This window comes from Sciurus carolinensis, chromosome 7 (assembly GCF_902686445.1).
Source record: "Sciurus carolinensis chromosome 7, mSciCar1.2, whole genome shotgun sequence".
In the NCBI taxonomy this organism is placed as follows: domain Eukaryota; kingdom Metazoa; phylum Chordata; class Mammalia; order Rodentia; family Sciuridae; genus Sciurus; species Sciurus carolinensis.
In genome coordinates, this window is record NC_062219.1 from 79,100,312 (window position 1) to 79,106,965 (window position 6,654).

Below are 6,654 nucleotides of genomic sequence, written 5' to 3' on the forward strand. Positions count from 1 at the left end.
TGAATTTGATAGGGGACACAGACATTCAGGTCATAGCAGATGAGGCACAAAGAGAGTCCCAAAAGTTTCAGAGTTTATCCTTCATTGGGGCTCCCTACTAATTTAATGGAATTTCTTCTTTTTCAGCAAATGGGTGCTGAAATAGAAGTACCTAAGTACTTTCAGCAAGTTTGGTCCGTTGCCTTTGGCTCGTTGAACTGGTTGGGTCTGCACTTTCCCAGGGAATCATGGGAGAATTTCTGGAAGAATCTTCTATTTAATCCAACTCCTCATATTGGTTTGATCACCTCAATTCCTAGGAGCAATTGTAGCAGAGATCATAGCTCTGATCTGCATGTGCCTGGGCTATACTGCTTTGTCAAAGAGAGAGTGTTGTGAAATTTCTAAGGGAAGTATTCTGTCCTCTGTATAGTTAAGTCTGATATGATTTGAGGAATAAAATGTATCTTTGGATATACCTGTTTTTCAAGTTTTTCCTTTACATTCTTGGTGTCCTTGATAGCCTATAGAAAAAATGGTAAAACAACTGAACAATTATTTAACTAGACTCTAAAATCCCTTAAGGAATGAGCTGAGTGCTTTACACAAATTGTCTCAAAATAAATCTAGAAGATGCCCACTATAATGTCCTCCATTTTATAAAGAAAAATATGAAGAAGTCACGGATTAGCTTAAAATCACACAACCTGCAACTGGTAGAGATAATAGTAGAACCCAATCCTATCTGTCTTCAAAGCATTTGTTCCTAACAATCATACTGCTGAATGAATATGTCAGGGGGTTTGGAAGGAGGGTAGTGAGATGCTAGATCATATGATGTTTCTAAAATTATTAATCCAAATACAAGAGTGGATTTAATTAAACAGGAATCTTGGATGGAAGTGACAGAAACCCAATTCAAACTAACTGAAGACAGAAGGGGAAAAAAGGGGGGAAATTTGTTTATTTAATCTAAAAATCCAAAGGTTGTTAGCTTCCAGAATAGAACAATGCACTTAAATGAAAATTCCAGGAATCATTCCCTGTTTAACTTCATCTATTAATTCTGTTTTTTTTTTTTAAATGTATGTTTTACTTTGTATCCTGACTGCATGATGGAAAAGATGATTTCTGATAGCACATAGTCCTGGTAGTTCAGGACCTCCAATGAGTAAATAACCCTTTCTCTTCCATCAATCTCATCAATCCTTGGGAAACACCCTGGCTCCACTTGGATAATATGCCCATCCTTGGACTAAATACCATTTGTGGGTAAGTGCAATACTCTTGTTGGTTTACCACAAGTCACAGGCTCAGCAGTACTGATGGGGCCATGTGATTGACAGCTCTTATTATTTTCAAACCAAAAGAGGCTGAATAGATGAGGAAAAAAAAAAAAGAAAGAAAGAAAAAAAAAAGAACTCACAACCAAATGAACAAGCAGGGGGGTCTCTAGTTGTGGGTGGCTAAATGAAGCATATGAGCAAGAGCAAGCATATGAAAAAATGTTGCTTGCTACCTCATTGAGCAAGAAATACAAAATGTTGAAAATAGCTCCTTTCAGGAGACCACACCACTTGAACAAAGATAGAACTGTTTTCACTGTCCTTAAACTATAAATCAATACTACTGGAATAATGGTAACTTCCTTCCCTAAAGCTTTTTTATTTTTTAAAAAAGGAAATCATGGCTCTATATAGACATCTCACTAATTGTTCTAAAAACAAAAATTATTTTAAGAATAAAAATGATTATCATTATCTTATAGGGGAAAAAGAAAGAAAATATCTTTATCTGAAAAGAAACTCAGTAGCCTGAAAACAGGCAATCTTCAATTTAGCAAATCTCCTGGAAGATTAACATATGAGTGCCTACCAGGGGGATGATCTTAGTTTTTAACCTCTGGGTTCTTCTCTCCACTTTCCTTCTTCTGAATTATCATGCTCAGAGGTCTTGTACGAAGAACTAGCCTAGAGGTGTCCATTCCCTTATCCATTCTCTTCTATCCTTTCTCCATTACCAGGGAAACCAAATTTTAAACTCTGTTCAACCAGCATCTCTTTTGTGTTTTCTTCTCTTATGGAATTCTTTTTGCTATGTATTTCTTTATATGTGCATATATGTATTTATATGTGCATTTCCCCCCATTTTCTTTCATCTCCCTCATGAACAAGGTGATAAAGTTTATAGTTAGTCATGTTTGTGTTCTTGGGAGTTTTTATCCTGCCTAACATATGGTAGGTACTAAATAAATGTTGGCTAAGTGAATGAGAACTTGACCATTATTTGTAAAATAGTGATTGTTGGATTGTTAATAGAAGATAATTCATGAAAATTTTGAAGAATTCAAAGAACTATGGACATGCCAAACACATAACTAAAAGTATACTTAATTGTGCCTCATATTAGATTTTAGTATAGAAAAGTAGTAACAGTATCAAAGGTTTAAGGAAGGAGTAAAATGTGTAATTTAAGGTGAACTTCAGAGTCTAGAAGACCCAGGTTCTATATTGCTGGCTGCTCTGGTTATTACTGTGTATTGAAGCACCCCAACACTTTAGAAGTATAAAACAATGAGGTAGTACTCACTTGAAGTTTTTCATGTGGTTATAGTCACACATGAGATTGCAAGCGTTTGAAGACTCTTGTCTTGGTTGGTTCACTTGCATGATGACAATTGATGTGGGGTTATTGACCAGAGTTCCTATATGTGACCTTTCTAGTACAAAGGTCTCAGTATGATCAGATTTCTTACATACCCATTGTTTGTTACTTAAAAAGGGACCATAGAAAAACCAGGTGTAAGCTTTATGTTTTTTCTAACCTAGCTTAAGTAGTCACACGGTGTCATTTCCACTGGATTCTATTAGTTATAAGTGAATCACTAAGGTCAGCTCAGTTTCAAGAGAAGGAATATGTTTAAAATTCACAACTAAAGTTCTCCATCTAGTATTTGAGGAGCCAGGGGAAATTACCGATTCAAATTTTTCTATCTATAACATGTGATCCTTGAGAGGATTAATGAGACGATGAATGCAAAGTATTAAGCTTTCAAGTGTTTTTTTTATTATTAAGAGAAAATATACAAAGAAAGCCCCTAAAACCAAGAAAATATCCATGAATTATATTACCCTGAATATTTGGGGAATAATTCCACAGGAGTTTCTTTTCCCCCTGGTGTTAGGAATTGAACCACATGCTAGGCAAGTGCTGTACCACTGAGCTACATCATCCCCAGTCACCCATATAGTATATTTTTAAAAGATATTAGTTCTAACAATATTTTATGCACAATCATTTCCAGTTCTGATCAACTGACACAATGTGAACTTATAAAGCACAATTCATATGTTCATAACTGCAAAGTAGTCTCTATATGTATGCATGTATGTCCATTTATTATCTGTAATGATGTACAACTCTGCTATTCTTTCAAAGGAATCAAAGAAAAAAAGAGTTTACTGGAAAAAATACCTGTTAGTCATTAAATAATATGACTTTTTATTAGGCTAAAAAATACCAGGAAAGAAACTAATGATTGATCTTCACTCAACAAGAACTTAAAGAACTATCAGATCCTAAAATATCACATAGATCCATTAACTAGAAACACAATTTAGTAAAGAATAGGAAAACCACTAACATTGGAGGGGACAGTCATCCTTGTAATCAATCTTTCATAAATTCCATGTGAATAACTAATTTTATATAACAATACCCAGTTTGCTACCATTTTACATTCAACTTTTTAGGGCTTTCTGGAACTCTCCTTCATGTAAGGATCCTGAAAGTGACCAAGAATGTTCTCTTTGCTCTTGGCTTAATCATTTTTCTCATCTCTAGAAGCCCTTGCTCTATTTCTCTGGATGTTATCTATTCACTCATTCACCTTCCCAGAAGTTATTGAACAAGAGAAAAAGTTTCCTATGGAATCTGAAGAGTCATGAGAACTCTCTCTGCTGTTGCTAAGGGGAAGGGAACTTAGGTACTTTGCTGGAGATTACAATCTTGTTTCTCTAAATGATAATATTCTTATTTTGGGCAGAGTAATGTCTTCATTACCCCAACTGAATCTTCCAATGGCCATACTCCATTTCTTATTCTTCCAATGTTCCCTTACAATCTGTCCCTGCCACACGGTCTCATTTTGGGAAGCTGTTCTAAGACATGTACAAATCAAAAGGACAGTTTTGGCTCCAATAACAACCTGGTGTCAATGAAGAAAGATCATACAACAATTCGGTGAGTGTTGAGTATTGATGAAGCACAAATAAATTGACCAACAAGCAAATTCCATTCTTAGTTTTCCTGAAAAGATTCTGATCTTTGCTGCCTTCCTTGAGTCCCCAAATATTTGTTTGTTCCCTGTCAGGCATATCATTTTGCTTCACTGTGTTAACTGAAAAACCATTCAGTGAAAAGTCCCTCCTTTCTGTCCATTTTCCTAACAAAACATTTCCTTCATCAGATTTAGTTATATTATTGACTAGTATTCTTCCAGAAAAATGTGCATATGAGTATATATATATATATATATATATATATATATATATATATATGCTACACATACATATATGAATTAAAGAATTGGTTATTATTTCTTGGAATGTTAAGTACTTGTCCTTTTACTAGCTGTGCGATTTTTTTTAAAACTCTTTTTTTGGTTGTTAATGGACCTTCATTTTATTTATTTACATGTGGTGCTTGCAGTGCCTCACACATGCTAGGCAAGAGCTCCACCACTGAGCCACAACCCCAGTCCCTAGCTGTGTGATTTTTAGCAATTTATCCTCTGTACCTAATTTTTCCTTGCCTGTAAAACAAGAGTAGAGATAGTACTACCCTCAAGATGGGATTGTGAAGATTAAATGAAACTTGTTAGAAAGTGCCTAATACATTGAAAATACTAATTTTTAGATATTACCATTGCCAAAATATTCTTCTCACAGTTTTACTGAGTCACATCCAATACAATTACCAGTTTCAAAGGATCTTCAGATCATAGTAATTTCTTCAATTCTAGAGGCCAATACTGTTCATGTCTACTGCGTGCTTTCTATTCATGTTCCAACACTAGAAGTTTATTTTTCATTTTATCTTAACACAAGAAGACCACTTATTTGTTGCCTTCTACTCATTTCACACTTTCCCTGAACATAAGAAATATAGAAAAATCAATATTTGGAAAAATATAAAAGAAGGTAAAGTTTTCTGTAGTTCTCAAAGCTAATGCTCAGTGTGTATTGACCCATGAGCCTAAAAAATATTTGAAAAAGATGCCTTTGCCCCCTTTTCTGTGGTCTATTGTTAAATGACTGAGGTCAGGAGGAGAATGTGAAGGGGTATAGGAAAAGTAAAGTTTGTAGGTATAGCTTCATTTGAAATTGACAGGCAGCTACTATAAAAAACCTCCCTGGTTCTGAGAAAACTGCTTTGCCCAACTTCCTTCCTTCCTTCCTTCCTTCCTTCCTTCCTTCCTTCCTTCCTTCCTTCTTTTCTTCTTTCTTTCATGCAATATACAAACTTTATTTAACAAATGTAACAGGTAATGTCAAATAGGTACTATATTAAAGAGAAAAAGTGATTAGAAGAAATTTTGCCATAAACACCTTACAATAACCTACCTGCAGCTGCATTTAACTGATCTCTGTTGCTGTGAAGAATATAGCTCATGCAAAGGTCTGGATGAATGATTTGCACATTTTTCAAGTATCCACTGAATACTACCTTATATACACACATACATCAAATTTGCAAAAGATATAATTGATGATCCCAGATATACTTCATTTTTGTTGCTCTTTTGAAAGAGGTTGTCTAAAGAGAAGAATATGAGGTTTTGGCTCATGAATTACATAATTAACCCAACTTAGACACTACTCTGTTGGACACCAAGACTCCTCAACTCCTCTTCAGACATTTGATGAGTTTAGGGTACTTGTTGGGAAAGTTCTCTGGGTAACATGACATGCCGGTACTCCTAGTGCTCATCAAAGTACTTGTCCCACTAGTAGAACTGCTTATGGGCCATCCTGCCACACACAGCAGGGAGGAAACCAGGAGGAGAGTAAAGAGTGCAGGCCCTCTGAGGTGGAACACATGTCTGTTTCAAGCCAGGGCAATGACTCTCTCTGCCCAATTTATTACCTGACTGATATTGCTACTTGAATAAGGATAGAATAGAATAAATAAATAAAAATAAATTTTAAAATAAGTGAATTAACCATACCAGCAGCAGAATAAATCAAAGCAACCAGGAAAATTGCACAAACTTAACCAAAGACTAGTTAGGTTGTCCCATTCAATGTCATTTGGTGTTTCTGGGGTAGCCATTTTTCTGTGTTTTCAGTCCTTTCCAGAATAATTCTTTCTGTGGGAGTTCATGTTTTCCATCAATTTTGGATCTCCTCCTTTTCCATAATAAAGGACTTCCAGAAAACCAGAAGTATAAATGTTGTTTATGAAAAATTTTCTTGCTCTGACATTAATGAAAATTTAACAGATATGGTCTATTTATCACTACCTAATAATCTTGATATAAAAATTCAGTCATATTGCAATTTTAATTCATTGATAGCTAACTTTAGTTCACATTATTTCACGCCAGAAAACACAAAATGTCAAAAGTGGATATTAACATTAAAAAGTGTTTATTCTTAATATATTTAGTACAGT

At 34.8% G+C, this 6,654-nt stretch overlaps 1 pseudogene; it reads right to left on the minus strand.

The window, feature by feature from the left end:
* Window positions 1-5,765: 5,765 nt before the first annotated feature.
* Window positions 5,766-6,010, minus strand: LOC124988065 (cyclin-dependent kinases regulatory subunit 2-like; annotated as a pseudogene).
* Window positions 6,011-6,654: the final 644 nt, after the last annotated feature.